We start from the raw sequence: 17444 nt of genomic DNA, 5'->3' as shown, positions 1-17444 counted from the left end.
TAGGGAGGGTTCTTCATGACACCTATCCCTCAGGAATGCTTCTGATTCCTCCCCTGCACCTGGAGCACACCTCATCCTGTCCCAGTCCCCTCTCTTCCAAGCTCCTTATCTGTATTAGCCATCTCCTTATAATTCCTGTATTAATCTGTGCCATCTCTGCTTTCAATAATAATTTCCTCTGGGAACTGCACTGAATAAATGCTGCCTATAAATCCAGAGAGCTTAAGCCCCCTGCATCTCTGTAGTGTGAGATGTTCAGTGGCTCAGCAGAAAGAGCCAGCCTGGTACTCAGATAAAATCACCTGCTGAGCAGAATTTTCCCTTTTATCCCACTTTTCACTCAGGACCTTCTGGATTACTCTTTGTTCCAAACCCATCTGCTCTGCATGGGCTTTCCAGGATCTCTTTCTGCCCAGTATTCTCACATCAGAATGCATCATATTCCCAGATGGAAATCCACATTAAAGGATTTTGCTAGGGAGCAGAGATAACAATCGAAAAAGTGATGGATTTGCTTTCTCCAAAGGATATCACCAACAAAGCCAAGAGCGTTGCTATGCTTTAGTCAAATAAATCAAGCAGACTTGGCAATTAAAATCCCAACTGAAAGGAGAATTGGAATTACAGGATGATTTTCCAGCTTCTTCCCATGACAGCAAAATTAAACTGATATGGATGTAGAAGGGGAGTGGAAATCCTGCCCTGATAATTTCTTTGGCAAGAATTAGTTCCTGCCATTACAGAACAGCTGTTTCATATTGCTCATCAAGTTTTGAATCTTTATCTGAATTTCTCCTAGGAAAGAAATTACTTTTTTTTCATTGCAGTCTACGTTGGCACCCAAGTTCAGTGCCCAGAAAAAAAGAACCTGCCACATTTCCTCCTCCTACTCCTCCCCTCCTGCCATTCTGTGTTCAACATCCCAGCCAGAATTCAAACACAACTTGAAGGGAGATAAACCTGGTCATGAGATGTGCATTCCCAACAAAACCAAGCCTGTTTCCATCTTGTGATTCCAATCAACAAATTCTCAGTGCCACAGAGTGTGCAGCACCCAGCATTCCAGAGAGACACATTCTCCATCCTTTCCCCACCACATTTTCAGAGTTAGTAATTCCAAAGATGTGACCTTCATCAAGGAACCACAGCTGTCATTATATGTCTGTACAAACATCCTAAAACATTCCTGAATTTAACATCAGGAGACCAAAAGTTAAGGAATACAAGGAAAAGAAAGATAATGTTGTTTTCAGGAAGTGCAGTGGACAAATTGACAAATGAAAACCATCCAGAAGTTAACTCAGCCTCAAGGAACACAGGTTTTTACAAATTATTCAAGACAGAATTTTGGGAATGATATCCAGCAAAAACATACCCATATTAAAAGGGAATTGTCACAGTACCTTAACTGCATTTCTCAGCCATGGCTGTGGAGGTTATATGTTGATCACCTGGAAAATGTGAAATAGAAGATTAATGATATTGTTCATATCTTAATTACTGATTAAGAAGAGCAACCAATCTCACACATCTTCCTTTATTTAAATAGTTTTCACTTCCCAAACAAACAGAGAAGTGCACAACACGCAGCTTTCAATATCTGCTGTTTTATTCCTGATAAAGGCAGCTTCAAATAAGGAAAATAACGAGAAAACAACGCCTGAGGTTTTCATTAATGTAGTTTACATATTTTCATGAAGGTTGTCAGCTTGGAAACCAGTGAGAAATTCATAACAAGCTTTATCCTTCTAAAATACCCACCCTAAAACACATCAGGCACTTATCTGTAATTTGTTTCGACTCAAATATATTCTCCACCCTCCCCCAAGATGAAATATTGAAGAGGGAAATCTCTCACTGGCACATTGCCTTGTGCCTGTGAGTTGTCCCAGGGATGGAGAACACAACTGGGGCTGCAGGAGTATTTTGGGGCTGCTGCTCCAGTGTTTATCCAACCGAGACTGTGCCATGGAGGAATCCAGGAGGAATTTGGGCCTCCTGGGTGGCAGCTTTCACCCTTCTCCCAGCACCAAAGGGAAACACAGGGCAGAGACTCCAAGGCTCCAAACGGGGAGGGAGAGTCCCAGGATAGTGGGAGGCACCTTGAAACTTGATATTGGGGGCCTTGAAAATCAAATTGCTCAGGTACCGGGCTCATTTCACCTTTGGCTTTTGGGAAAGTCCAGGTCCTTATAGACACATCCAATTCCTTCCCAATATCCCATCCAGCCCTGCCCTCTGACAGTGGAAGCCATTCCCTGTGTCCTGTCCCTCCATCCCAAGTCTCTCTCCAGCACTCCAGCACTCCTTTAGGCCCTGGCAGGGGCTCTGAGCTCTCCCTGGAACCTTCTCCTCTCCAGGCTGGTCAGCACAGAATCCATATTCCATTGGAATTAGCCAGCTTGCCATGCTCCCCAAGCAGAAACAGGAAAATTTAGGCACACATAGTTAGCTTTGCAATGACCCAAACTGCTGCCTTGTTCTGAGGTGGAATAAATCCACACCACATTGGGCAGGGAGATTTAGGAGGTGACTCCAAGCTTTGAAGGCTGATGGAAATTTGGGGAAATACATGCATGATGTGTTGACTTCCAACAAAGTATTCCATAAGGGGAAACAACATGGTATTTTCATAGCCTTCAGAATTTAACTGAGTAAAAATGGGTAAAGCTTCATTAACAAGACACCAGATGTGTGTGGGAGTGCATCGCTCTTCCCAGGTCTGCTTGACCAAATCATTTATCTCATATATATATTTATATATATATATATATACACACACAAAAAGGAAAGAAATACAACCAGACAAAAACAAGGCATAGACAACACGCAGTTCATTACAGCAGACATTTGTTTGTATTTCTGAAGACATCCAACAGTCCTAATATATTTTTGAAAAGAATAATAAATGTTTCCAATATAGAAATCTTTTGCTGAAACTTCCACCTGAAGGAATTCCTATTCTCTGCTTTAAACAGAGGTGGAGAAGAGACCAGAGGCTCCAGAGAGATCTCCAAGTCCATTCCAGTGCCTAAAAGGGCTCCAGAAGAACTGGAAGGGACTTGGGACAAGGGCTGGAGGGACAGGACACAGGGAATGGCTTCCACTGCCAGAGGGCAGGGCTGGATGGGATATTGGGCAGGAATTGTTCCCTGGCAGGGTGGGCAGGCCCTGGCACAGGGTGCCCAGAGCAGCTGTGGCTGCCCCTGGATCCCTGGCAGTGCCCAAGGCCAGGCTGGACTTTGGGGCTTGGAGCAGCCTGGGACAGTGGAAGCTGTCCCTGCCATGGCAGGGGTGGGATGGGAGGTTTTTAAGGTTCCTTCCAAAACTGAGGATGGGAGGGAAGCTGCTCTGGGCTGTGTGAAACACAGGCAGGTTCTGCCAGCAGCGTGGTCACCTCTGGATTCCACATCCCAGCAAAAGACTCCCTCCTTCCATCCCCAAAAAATCCATACTGCTAAAGTTGCAATTGCCTTGCCCAGAGAATTCCCAGTCCCCCAGGCATGGGTGAGAGGGACTAAATGAATTCCACTGCCATGAGAACAGAATTTCCTCCTTGCTTTACTCAGAGATTAATGCCCACTGTCAGCAGCTTTTATGATAAATGATCGTCATTGTGAATTTTGGTAATGAAGATGCATCATGCTGTGTGTTGTTCACACACTGCAGAACACTTCTCCTCTAATCAGCAAGGGCTTGGAGTTCTGGAGATTGTTTTGCAGAAAAAAAACATATAGGCTGTTGGTATGGGAATTGGTTTGTACTTTAATGCTGTAAATAGAGCCAGAGTCTTCAATTCTGAGTTTCCCTGAAAGGTGATGACAGAACCATGGGCTGTGGCTGTTCCATCAGCCTGGGCTTTGGTGTGAGAGGAGAAGGTGAAAACGAGAGCTGCTGGACCCATTTCATCCACACTGTCTATAATTTTGGGGTTCATTTTGGGTTTTACACTCTCCCTGGGAAGGATCAGCCACCCCCTTAGACTCACACCCCTGTTAGTGGGAGCAGAGCATTTGGTGCCCCCTGGACACCAAATCTGCTTTAGTTTCCTCATTCACATGCACAAAACCACACGGAAGTGACCCAAAATTCAGTAAACAAGAATAAGCACCAGTGGCATTACAATCATTGTGTGATGTTGTGCTCACTATCTGCATATCCCAGGCTGAAATTAAAGAACACTTAATTTCCACAATTGGTGACTGCCTGAAAAAACAACTCCCATCACTAAATCTGAAACATTATTTTGGTGCATTCCTAGTTTCTTATTTTTGAGAAGCCTTCTCCTTCTTAAGGGCAAAGGACATGAATAAAGGGATGGAAAGGCTGGGAGATCTGGAAGTGTTCACCTGGAGAAGAGAAGGCTCCAGTTGCAGGGCCTAAATGGGCTCCAGGAGAGCTGGAGAGGGACTGGGGACAAGGGCTGGAGGGACAGGACACAGGGAATGGCTTCCATTTCCAGAGGGCAGGGCTGGATGGGATATTGGGCAGGAATTGTTCCCTGGCACAGGGTGCCCAGAGCAGCTGTGGCTGCCCCTGGATCCCTGGCAGTGCCCAAGGCCAGGCTGGACTTTGGGGCTTGGAGCAGCCTGGGACAGTGGAAGGTGTCCCTGCCCATGGCACTGGATGAGTTCTGATGTCCCTTTCAACCCAAACCATTCCACGATCCTCTGATTAAAACAGTGGGGTTAGGAATTGGATTATGGGAGTGGGACAAGAGTGGTGATCATGTTTAGGTTTAAAGTCAGGGCTGCAGGGTTTAGGTGGTTACACCTCTCCAAAGAGACCCTTGAAGCTCCCTCCCAGTCTGACCCTGCCTGATCCCTCCTGACCTCCACAGGTACCATTAGTTGGGAATTTGGAAAAAGATCACCTTGGTTAATTTTTTGGCCCTGCCTCATTTGTTTCTGCCTGAAGTTTATCTTTTTCTCCCCAGCGTGAGACTTTCACTCGGCCTCTTCTCCACCCAAAGAAGTAACTAATGTAAACACTCAGCAATGTTAAAAACCAGCATGAAGACCAGTATTATCTCAGCTAAGGAAAGCAAATTCACATTTCTCATGAAGCAAGACTCCTAAATCTCTCCTGCAGCTTTGAAAATTACCCTCTTTATTTTAATTAAGCCAGTGTTACCCGTAATGATGCCTACAGTGTGTACATCTTCCTATATCACCCCCTAGCAAACTCCATCTCTGTACTTCTCTCAGTGGCTGATCTGGAATTTTGATGCAGAATTTTAGAGATTTTTATCCCTAACTCAAGAAATTAAAGAGTACTGATCAAGCCTTGAAATAGTCACGAAATCTGCTTTCTGTAAAGACAAATATCTCCCTGTTTTTGCAGCTTGCAAGGCACATTCATGAACCAGAATTGTTTGGGGTGGGGGCAGCAGAATTCCTGTGCTTTCAACATTTTTTCTCCTTGTCTGCAGCAAAAAACAGGGTTTGATTTTGCCTGAAACGTGCAAAGTGCAAACAGTTTTCAGCAGAAAAAAATACAAATGCAGCTATATCCTCTAGAGCTAATACAACTCATCTGCTCCAGGTTGGAGTTACAAGTATGCACTCATTTACTGGTAAAAAAAGGTAAAGGTTTTGTTCCTAGAATCTCTTGGAAAACAACCATCTTCCAAAAACTCTCCATCAAATACTACAAATACATAAAGAATACTACCCTGGCATTTTTATTAAAAGTTTTCTTGTCAAATTGAAGCCATGAAAATCTGATTTACTGCCAACTTTTTTTTGGAAAATCAACCCAGTCGTGTTTTTCTTGGCAGTGGGAAGTAAGCTTGAGTCAAAGTAAGATTTGTTTTAGCATTATTTCATGTTTTCTGAATACATTTCATATATATTTATGTCTGCCTGTTTCTACTGCATGGAAATGCTGCTCTCACCCAGCTGGTGGAACTTGCTTGGCTGCACACGGGAGCAGTGATTGAAATCCAAAATGAAAATCTGAGTTTTCTTCTCTGTGCTCTTTGCCATACAACTGCATCTGAAGTGTATTTAAAGAATTTACTGCTTGTGATAAAATTAAACCTCCAAAGTAGTTTTAAAAAGACTTAAGGATTTTTTTTTTTTTCCTAAGGGCAGGTTGCTCAAAATTCCACAGTGCCTCAGAAAATGTTTGGGTTTAGGGATTTCAAGCTGCTCAAGGTGGAACCTCAGAGTCCAGCACGGCACTGATAAATCAGAGCAGAAAATGGAATTCAGTAAAGCAATGAACTTTCCAGATTTTTGAAAACTTGACGTGTGGGAGGTTCATAACCCACCCAACAGATGACAGGGATTCTCTGCTGCAAGATGTCGAGTGTGACAGCCTGGCCAGGAGCTGAGAACTCTAAAAAGTGAGGATTTGAACTGATTTGTAGAATCACAGAATGATTTGGGTTGGAAGGGACCTTAAAGCCCATCCAGTCCCACCCCAGCCTGGCCTTGGGCACTGCCAGGGATCCAGGGGCAGCCACAGCTGCTCTGGGCACCCTGTGCCAGGGCCTGCCCACCCTGCCAGGGAACAATCCTGCCCAGTGTCCCATCCATCCCTGCCCTCTGGCAGTGGAAGCCATTCCCTGTGTCCTGGCACTCCATCCCTTGTCATAAGTCCCATTCAAGGTGTCTGGGAGCCCCTTTAGGAAGGAGCTCTGAGTTGTCCCCTGGAGCCTTCTCCAGATGAACACTCTCATCCCTGGAATGTGGTATGCAGGTAGCACAGGGGCACTGCATTGTTCCTCTCCATCATATTCCTTTCGGAAGATGTCTTAAAGCACAAAAGAAATGGGTCCTCCAACAAAGAGCACCCCAGTGGTTTGACATGAGGAGAAATGTAAAAAATACCTTTTCTCTGGCTAATTCGGGCTGCAATGGCTTCAGCTCTTTTAATCCTGACTTCTTTCTAAAAGCAGAGAACACAGTGCCAGCCCTTTGCTCTGAATTCATCAGGAATGATGTTCCTATTCATCAGGAAGCTGGAGAGAAACCCAGGGAGAGGCAGAACTCACGGCTCTGTCCTCAGCAGCTGCATCCCCGCCAAGTGCCGAGCTGGCAGTGCCCGCGCGTGTCCCTGCCCACGCCCAGCTGCTCCTCGCTCTGTTCTGGGCAGCTCCCACTCCCCCAGCCCTGCTGGGAGCACGGCCCACGGGGAGCTCCAGAACCGGCTTCCATCACAGCCAAATCAGTGCAAGGGATGGGTTCATTTGGCAAGAAACCCCCAAGCTCTGCAGCTGTGGGGTTTGGGGAGGTGGAGTGCAAGGACAGTGGAGCTGCATGTTGTCCTCAGCACAGACAGGGAGAAACTGGGAGCAGCATTTTCACTCTGGGAAGATGCAGCACCTACCCCTGATGTGCATTTCAAACCTCAGCCCTCAGGGGAATTTGTGTCTGCACCCAATGCAGGGTTCAATCAGATCCACGTTCCTGCAGTTACAAACTGACAGTGAGAGGCACCAAATGCAAAACCCACAGAGGACAGGGAAGGATTCAGGATTTATCTGTCAAACATGGAGCTGCAGCTGCTTCTGGACCGTAAACACAGCCTTGTGGTTTCAGCCACAACCTGGGCTCAACCAGAGCATGGATGTTCCCAGACACAACCCCTCATTTACACTCTGGGTGTTCCCACAGCTCAGAAGCAGTTTTTAAATAGGACTGACATGAGCTTGCACAATGTAATTACACCGTACTTTTTAAACAAAGGGATGCTCTTCCATATTTTTCATACTCATCCCTGTGCTCCTGAAATCTCCCTCCTACTCTCCAGCTTAATAAGGCTCAGGAATGTCTGAACAGCATATTGAGGTGTAAAGGCTCCCACAGTCTTTCATCCCCCAGTCTATGTAATACTTTCTGTCTAATATTTATGTAAGCCCATTTTAGGCTGTGTTTGGCTCGGTTAATATTTTTCCCACTTACATGGAACTATTCACGGAAACCTTCAGCAATGTATAGATTTATGTCTCCAAACACAGGCATTCCCAGCTATTTTTCTTACATCAGCCCTCTCTCTATCCACTGACAAACAAAACTAAAGACAAAACTAAAGACAAAATCAGAAACTCACAGCCTTTAATGTTCAAGAGAACACCCGCACCTGCAGGGACTTTGGCACCAGAAAGCAAGGGGGTACCTACAAGGCCATTCCTGTTAAGGATCAGGCACAAAAAGTGACTTTATGGGTATGAATTCCCACAACTCTTTCCAGAGCTGTACCTTAAATTACCTACAGGCCTGTCCCTGGTGGTGTCACCAGGGTTCAGTACACGTGGGCCAGGATTGTTTAAATTGTTCATCAATGGTTGTGGAGGAACAGTCTCAGGAACCAGCACAGTGGGACCTGCTAGAGCAGCTCTGTGGGGAATGACCTGAGTGTCCCTGGGCCAGCAGAGTGTCCTGGGGGACACGGAGCTGTCCCCAGGCCAGCAGAGTGTCCTGGGGCACACGGAGCTGTCCCCGGGCCAGCAGAGTGTCCTGGGCGACACGGAGCTGTCCCCGGGCCAGCAGAGTGTCCTGGGGGACACGGAGCTGTCCCCGGGCCAGCAGAGTGTCCTGGGGGACACGGAGCTGTCCCCGGGCCAGCAGAGTGTCCTGGGGGACACGGAGCTGTCCCCGGGCCAGCAGAGTGTCCTGGGGGACACGGAGCTGTCCCCGGGCCAGCAGAGTGTCCTGGGGCCAAGGAGGCCAATGGGATCCGGGGCAGCAGGAGGAGCAGTGGCAGCAGGGCAGGGAGGGACGCTGCCCCTGTGGCAGCCCTGGAGGCACCTCTGGAGTGCTGTGCCCAGCTCTGGATCCTCAGCACGGCAGGGCCAGGGAGCTCCTGGAGCGGGGCCAGCGGAGGCTGCGCAGCTGAGGAAGGGCCTGGAGCATGGGGGTGCCCAGGAAAGGCTGAGGGAGCTGGGGCTGCTCAGCCTGGAGAGGAGCCCCAGCTGAGAGGGGCCCTCAGCCCTGGGTGTCCCTGTGTGCAGGGAGGGCTCCCAGCAGGGCCCAGGCTCTGCTGCGGGGGCCCAGCAATGGCCCCAGAGCCACGGGCAGGGCCTGAGCCCAGCAATTCCCCCTGCACACGAGGCACAACTTCTTCCCTGGGCAGTGCCCAGCCCTGAGCACATTGTCCACACAGCCTGGGGGCTCCTCCCTGGGGCTGCTGCACAGCTCTGTGCACACAGTGCTGGGTCAGCTGCTGGTTTAGACATTGAGGCTTCGACTCGTACCCACACCAGGTCGGTTTTGCATGATTTCAGCACTTGCAGCATTATTCAACAGCATGATACAAGCATAATAATTTTAGTCTTTAAATTTGAATAACTTCCTGGGGAAAAACTGCAGTCTATTTCTAGAGCTTCTAGGTTGTGAGATAATAGAAAAAGTCCATTTTAATTTTTACTAAGTTCCAAAATTCCATTAAAACCGAGAGATATTTTGAGAAGTTTGTACATTGTGTCACACAGAATGAAATCCCACGACCTGAGTGGTATCTTACACCTTGGCAGTCTTGCTGCCGGGGGTTCTCAGACACTGCTAAAACCTGCCTCAACTTGTTTGGTCTTAATCAGATTTGATCCCAAGTCTGGAAAAGTTCAGGACTATTTCTGTGTCTCCTGCAGCCACAGGTCCCTGTAGGCCTGCACTTTGAGATCCCAGATTTTGTGTTTCTCTACTTAATTCACAGTGACAAAGGGGACCTGTGGGATTTCCAGCCCTTGTGAACCAGCCAATCTAGCAAACCTTTTAAGTATGCAAAGAAATTTCAGGCGTTTCCTGACATTCCCGCAAATGAGATCTGAATTGGAGCTGTAACATTAATACATAATACCCACATTAAAGCTTAGCAAGGCAGGAGTTGTTCAGATTCATATTCCAGTGAGACAAACAAGTGTCAGATGCAGAGGTGGTCTTGAAGGTGTCACTGAGGTTTAATTTTAGATTTTTTTTCCCTGCACACCATAAGTTGGGGATCAGGGCATTTTTTTCAACATTATTAGAGAATATCCAGCTTAAAAAACTCCCATGTTACTTAACAAAGGAGTAATTTGAATTGAAAAATCTTAAGGAGAGCTCTTCTTGCCCCATTTCCATTTTTGCAATTATTATATACATATTAATTGGAGCAAACTCTTTAGGAAATGGTTCACATAAGCAGCTTTTAGCTGATGAATTATCCCTGTCATTTAAAAACATTTACATCACTTGTTTATGTTACTTTGTTAATTTTATTGTAATTTAGTATTAATTAACAGCCCTGTCTTTACAAGGTGTTTAATCAGTAACAACTCTTAATTATACCACAGCATTGCTTAATAAAAAAACACACTATTTGGGATTAAGTTAAATTGGTTAAATTAATCTGTTATCCTCTTTTGTGGGTAATTTATTGCACAATAAAAGCAAGTCATGAAATTATTTTCATGGCAAGTAGCCTAAAAATAATTTTACAGAGATTCTTTTTTACCTTCACTACAGAGAAAAATTGTTCAGAATTTCAGATTTTCCTACAGATCAGCACAAGGCTCAGAACTGTCTCAAAAGTTGCAGTCACAGGAATTTGGTGCTGAAGCAGCCTGGTTTGGGCAGTGATGCTGGAGCAGGGGATCAGCACCCTCAGCTCCAAGGGAACCTCCCCAGCCAAGGGGCTGCTCCTGAGAGCAGCCAAAATCTTCTGCCAGAGCCTGAGGCCCTGCCTGGGTCTGCTGAGGTCACAGGAAAGCTTTTCCTGCATGGAGCTGCCAAACTGCATCTTGAACCCACCCGAGCATTTCCCACAGAGTCCCAGAGTGGTTTGGGTTGGAAGGACCTTAAATCCCACCCAGTGCCACCCCTGCCATGGGCAGGGACACCTTCCACTGTCCCAGGCTGCTCCAAGCCCCAAAGTCCAGCCTGGCCTTGGGCACTGCCAGGGATCCAGGGGCAGCCACAGCTGCTCTGGGCACCCTGTGCCAGGGCCTGCCCACCCTGCCAGGGAACAATTCCTGCCCAATATCCCATCTAAACCTACTTCTTTCAGCTGAAAGCCATTTCCCCTTGTCCTGTTCCTTCATCCCTTGTCCCAAGCTCTCTGGGAGCCCCTTTAGGCAGTGGAAGCGGCTCCAAGGTCTCCCCATCTCCTCATGCTCCGAGGCAGTGAGCCCTGAGCACTGCCCATGCCATGGGACAGAATCCATTGGCTCGCTTCAAATCTGCTCCTGGATAATCCCATTGCAAATGTGCCAACCCTGCTCCCTGTGTAAGGAGAAAAATTCACAGATTGCCCATAAACACTTCTCCCCTGCTTTGGAGCTTCTGTCCATCCACACGTCCCAGGCCTTGGCTGCACCTCTCCAGCTGAACACCCCAAATCCACCCCATGACTCCTTGTACGATGCCACTCACCCCTCCTGAAGCCTATTTCAGACCTTTTTAGTTATGCACAACCACTTCTTCTCTATTTGGCATTGTCAAGCACTCACGGTGACTAAAATAAATCTTAATTATTTCAGATCATTTCTTCCTGTGTCAACATCATTTAGAATCGTGAGTCTGTCCTTGCTGAAATGCCTCCAGACCTTTCTGAAGCCGTTCTCTCTGCGACTTTCTGGTCCTAATCTATGATCTCTCACAATTCAACGCAGAAAAATAAAAATTAAACATGACAATTATGGCTTAATGTTTGTCACAAGCTCGGGACAGGCTTGAAAACACCTCCCTGTGTGGCAGCAGGCAGTGGGCTCACACTCAGCCATGACTACTTTTCTGGAGACTTATTCCACATTGTAATTCTGATGCTCACCTCTGAATTTTTAAAAGAACAACCGAATTGGAAAAAAAATTACAAATTTACTAAACCAGTGATTTATGCAATAGAATTTCCCTTGTCAGTCTTCTGGGTAGGTCACAGGTAACAGTTCAGACTGTTCTGGCCACTTCTGAAGATAATTCAGGGCGAACTTCTTGAGTCTGGTGACTTCAATAACAATCATCTCTTAATTATTTTTCTAACTATCTATTCCTCCTTGGACCCTTGCATTATCTCCTGAAATTAGTGAAGAAACTCTGGTTGTATTTCCAGTGCTCCTCATGCTGAGGGGAAGCATTTAATAAAATATTTATAAACTATACTTTTCAAGAGTTCATCCTTTGGAAAAGCAGCGCCATGCATTACCTGGGAGGAAAACTAAACTTCAAAAATGCCTTAAGATAATTATTTTACTCAGCAGAGTGGGGAAACGTTCACACTCCAAAGCCCCAAAGGTTGCTTCATCTGACTCTGATCGTTTTATGATAAATGGATGAGTGTGTGTTTGTTCAGGCAGACTGAGAGACGGTGCACAAGTGCCACAGTTTTTGGAGGAAAGAGGAACTGATGAGCTCCAAAGGCTCACAGAAGGATTTTGAGGTGCCTGAGCTGATAAGGCTCCTCAGCAGCATCTCCCACATTTAGGAGGTGATAGGGTGATACCTTGGTTCTGATCCTCCTTCCAGAATTTTCCCTCTCCACCAGGTGTTTGCAGAGATAAAGTTTTATGCCTGAATGGAAGCACCTCTGTACAATTTGTCCCTTTACTCGCTATGTGCTTGTGCAGTTCCCAGGGCTTCACTGCAGCGATGCCTTAAGAGACTCAACACACAAATTCTTGAAAGCAAAAGCCTTTTCAGAGCCTTTTTTTGTTGTAGATCACTCACCAAAACCAAGGTTGAGACTGGCTTTAACTGGAGGCCTCTAAGCTGCAACCTCTCACGTCTCCAGTTACAGCGAGTTTCATACTTAAGGCTCTACAGACCTGACTTTATTTTCCCCTGACTTTTTCTTCCTCCTCTTAAACCTACTGGTTTTGGGGTTTATAGTGTTTTCTGTAGAATGAACAATTAATGAAATTTTGCTTCAAAAGCAATAAGCATTCTGGCATGCAGCAGAAACGTGCTGGCCCTGCTGAGGGACCTCGAGGGCTGTGTCCAGTTCTGTCCCTCCAGCCAGAGAGCCCTGGAGGGGCTGGAGCGTGTCCAGGGCAGGGAAGGGAGCTGGGGAAGGGGCTGGAGCCCCAGGAGAGGCTGAGGGAGCTGGGAAAGGGCTGAGCCTGGAGAAAAGGAGGCTCAGGGGGACCTTGTGGCTCTGCACAGCTCCTGACAGGAGGGGACAGCCAGGGGGGGTCGGGCTGTGCTCCCAGGGAACAGGGACAGGACAAGGGCAAACGGCCTCAGGCTGGGCCAGGGGAGGCTCAGCTTGGCCAGCAGCAGGAATTTGTGCATGGAAAGGGAGCTCAGGCCTTGGCAGGGGCTGCCCAGGGAGGGTTGGAGTGCCCATGGCTGGAGGTGTCCAAGGAAGGGCTGGAGGTGGCACTGAGTGCTCTGGGCTGGGGACAAGGTGGGCATCGGGCACAGCTGGGACTGCCTGGGCTGGGAGGGATTTTCCAGGCTGAATAATTCTGTGAGAGGGCAAGAAGGACACCAGGGCCACCAAAAGACATCAAGGCATGTAATTATATCCAACTGGCACCACAGTGCACTGGGGTTGTCCTGGAGGAAAGAAAGGCTAAATTTCATGTGTGCTTTTTTTGAGCAAATCTCCATCCATGGCCTTAAAAACAACCTTTAATTTCCTGGCTGGTCTCCCACATGCCAGGGGTGAAGTGCCTCTGCTGGGGAACAGGAAGGTGTCACCTGGGGTGCCTTGTGGCTGCTGATGGAGAGGAAGGAGCACAGCTGGGCTCTGGGCTGGGTTCCACTGCCTTTGAAGCACAGGAGGAGCAGGGGGAATGCCTAATGCTGCAGAACAGCCAGGGCAGCAGAATGGAACCTGGGAGACCTCCCTGGTGACACTCAGCAGTGTAGGAAAAAAGCTCCCCATGTGACCCAGGCAAACACACCCGAGTGAGAAAAACAAGGTCTTCAAACAAAGCTCCACCAAGCAGCTTCCTGTGCTCAGGGGACACGCATACGTGGATTTGGGAGCTCAGCTGTGACCTCTCAGACATCTTCAAGCACAGAGCCACCATCACAAACCCCCAGCACCAAAGCAAGCCCTTTAAGTGTTCATTCTCAAAGTTCACTGCCCACAAACTGGTGTGATATTTTAACTAATGATTAAATAGTGAGGCTGCTACAAGCACATCTTTCCTCTCCCTGGGAGCTTTATTTCTACAGCAGGTAATGCTCAGCCAAGACTCAGCACTGCTCTCCTCTCATCCATATTCATTGTACAGAACAATGTTAGAACACCTGCACCTCCCTGGAAGTGTCCAAGGCCAGGATGGATGAGGCTCGGAGCCACCTGGGCTAGCAGCAGATGTCCCTGCCCATGGAATGAGGGCTTCAAGGTCCCTCACAACCCAAACCAGTCTGGGATCCTGTGATTCTCTGTTTGCATCGTTGTGAAATGTTTCACAAGGGCACAGACCTGACTTTTTCCCCTATATAACCTGGTGGTTATATAGCATTTAAAGGTTACAAAGAGAATAGCCTGGGCATTAAGAGATTTTTTTTTTTCTTCTGTTACTCTTCTAATATTCCCTTTCTGTTCTGCAGTTATAAAGGTTTGATTTGATGAGCCTCCCAGAACTCTCCATCCCCTGCTGTGCCCAAATCACACAGCTCTGTGAACTGGGTGCAAAGTGCTTCCACACCTTTCTCAGCATGGCCTCAAAAGTCCTAAACAAAGACTGCAGGGAGCTAGCAGCACTTTAAAGAGGAGGCTTCACTTTAAAAGAGAAGCAGGAAATCCAAGAAGGGAGTGAGGAGAAATACACGACATATGAAGAGCACAGCAGAGGCTGGGGAGGAAGGCACCACACAGTAGGTGGTTTCCAAAGAATAACCTGACACTACCCTCACATGTGGCCACCCAGTGCTGGATCACTCATCTCCATCGTGGCAATCATTTAGGAACATTTTAGGACTTGCCATCATCACCAACAGCTATTTAAATTTGGGATGTACAGCAGCACAGTAGAATTGTATCTCTCCTGTCCCTTTTTTAGTACAAAATTAGTCATTTTTTTTGCTGTGACAATTTACTGGTGAAGGCAAATCTTAAAAATGAGCTTGCAAGTGTTTTGAGTTTCAAAGATCTGTCTCTGCAAAAGCCCGATGATGGTTCTGCGTTTCATCACGTCACGGCTGCATATCACCGGAAAAATAAAAGTCACAGCTCAAGGAAGATAACAGGGTAAAGTCTGGAAGGGCTCCTGGCTGTCAGGAGGAGCCCTCACAACTGAAAGGCAAGAGAAAATCTTTCCCTAATCTTTCCTTTCTGAAATTGCATCGTTGTGCTGAAGTACTCAGAGCTATCACAGGAGCACAGCCACCCACACACCCCGATGCACACGACAGAGAAAGCAGGGCTTCATTTCAAGGAGAAATCCTGGAAAACCAGATCCAAACAGCCCTGAGGCATCCTCACACCAAAGAAAAAGGGGGAAGAGTCTGAGAAATGCCCCTGTGAGTGTGGAAATGGCTCTGCCAGCTCCAAAGTCATCGCTGCCACCACAGTCCCTGGCCTGGAGCTACCTTCCCTGGCTAAGGAAGGGGATCCAGTGGGAAACCCTGCCTCACCCTCCTGTCCAGCAGTGCCAGGCTCCAGTGAGGGGAGTTTCATGGAGCTGCACCCCCAGGCAAGGGCTCTCTCAGGGGAAAGGCTAAAACTTGAACCCCTCATAGACATTTTTGCTCTGATTGCCTGATGACAGTGGCTAAAAGGCAGTTCAGACCAACACCCTCTTTTGCAACTTCTAAGTGGAATTCACTTGTGTTTTCTCTCCTCTCCCCATCTCCAGCAGGGCAGCAGATATTTGTGCCTGCAAAATATCCATCAGAGCTGCCATCTGGCTAAAAAAAATAAAATAATTCTGCTACTGGCAAAAAGTAAACTAAGAATTGAAACACCTCATGCTCCTCAAACACACCAACCCCATTCAGAGAGGGGTTTTATTTATCCATTTGGGTTTAAACACAGCTGCTAAAGAAGGTGACATCTCAGAGATTTCCACCCGGGACAGAGCTCCTGGCAGCATCAGAGGAGCCCCAACATCCAACACGCAGAGTTTAGATAAAGAGGGAATTGATCTTGTTCTATTAACTTTGAAAGTGCCTCTGTAGCACCCGGAGAGCCTTTCAGGCAGATTTTTGCAGGCTGTCCTGGCTTTGCTTTGATTGCTGTTGTAGCTGGGATATACAGCTTTAGTGTGAGGGGATTATCTGTTATCCCACCCTTTGGGAGCACCTCCTGCTGAGACAAAGTCTTTTCTCTGCTTAATCTCTTAAATTTCACATAACTAACAAAAGTACAGCACATCCAGCATCACATTTCTTTCTCCTAATATCCCTCAGGCCCTTGGAGGGGCTAAACAATCCCTAAATGGTATTTAACATCACCAGATCTGGTTCTTAATTCACTGATAAACTGAAATCTGATGGCATTTTTGGGTTCCCAATCACGATTGCTTCGTGTCACACTGCTCATTAATGCTTTTTCTACTGTATTTTATGGGAAGGAACAGAGCTGGGAGGATTTAAATCTTAGGCCTGAAAATAAAACAAAAGAATCACTCTGCGCTTCAGGATCAATTGATTCTGGTGCTGTCCACAAGGAATACCCTTGGCATCAACAGAACCATTTAATCCCTCGCTGTCATGTGGCCCATTCTCTCCTGGCTCAGACAAATCTCCACCACTTTATCCCAGGAGAGAGAATATCCTGCTGAAAGGCCAGGAGTCTGTGTTTGAACAGGGATCACACAAAGCAGAGCTCTTTGGAAGAGAAGGGTTTATGTGGGGCTCCCTGACCCCTCCTCAGGCTGGGGACACCTTCAAAGCCCAGGGCACAAAGCAGAGGTCAGGGCATTGCTCATCCAGAGCTGCTGGCAACTTTGGGGCATGATCTTCACAGAGGCAGAAAATCCAGAGGGAGCAGGGAGGTCCTGGGCCCACCAGTGGGATATGGATTTTGGGGACATGTTTCTGCAGCCAAATGCTGCCATCAAGGGGTTTAATATAATTCAAAGACAAGGAGAAGTGGAGAATTAAAGGTTGTAAGGTTGCATAATTAATTAAAGTGATATTAAGTAAGTCACTAAAAGGAAAAGCAACCCAAACTCCTCTTCCATCAGCTCCCTTGCTTGTGGATTCACATCTGCACGTCAGGAGGGAAGGATATTCCCGATCCATGTTCCCTGACTAAAGAATGTGCTGCAATGCAGAAATGCAAAGTAGAGAATTAGAGAGGAAGAGCTAAACCAGTATTGAGTAATGTCATATCTGTATGATTATCTTCACGTGAACACGTCCAACAGCGCCAGGAGAGGCTGAGGGAGCTGGGAAAGGGCTGAGCCTGGAGAAAAGGAGGCTCAGGGGGGACCTTGTGGCTCTGCACAGCTCCTGACAGGAGGGGACAGCCAGGGGGGGTCGGGCTGTGCTCCCAGGGAACAGGGACAGGACAAGGGCAAACGGCCCCAGGCTGGGCCAGGGGAGGCTCAGCTTGGGCAGCAG

The 17444-nt window shown here is 47.3% G+C and overlaps 1 protein-coding gene across 1 annotated transcript in view; it reads right to left on the bottom strand.

Annotated features, from left to right (window-relative positions):
- The window catches only part of PCDH15 (protocadherin related 15), a 640425-nt gene that overhangs the window by 384673 nt on the left and 238308 nt on the right, over positions 1-17444 (bottom strand). The window contains exon 4 of the mRNA XM_063406141.1: positions 1404-1451. The gene's annotated coding sequence lies outside the window, so the exon portion shown is untranslated. The remainder of the gene's footprint in view (positions 1-1403; positions 1452-17444) is intronic.

Source organism: Prinia subflava, chromosome 9 (assembly GCF_021018805.1).
Source record: "Prinia subflava isolate CZ2003 ecotype Zambia chromosome 9, Cam_Psub_1.2, whole genome shotgun sequence".
Taxonomy (NCBI): Eukaryota; Metazoa; Chordata; class Aves; order Passeriformes; family Cisticolidae; genus Prinia; species Prinia subflava.
This window is presented reverse-complemented; position numbering and strand designations above follow the sequence as displayed.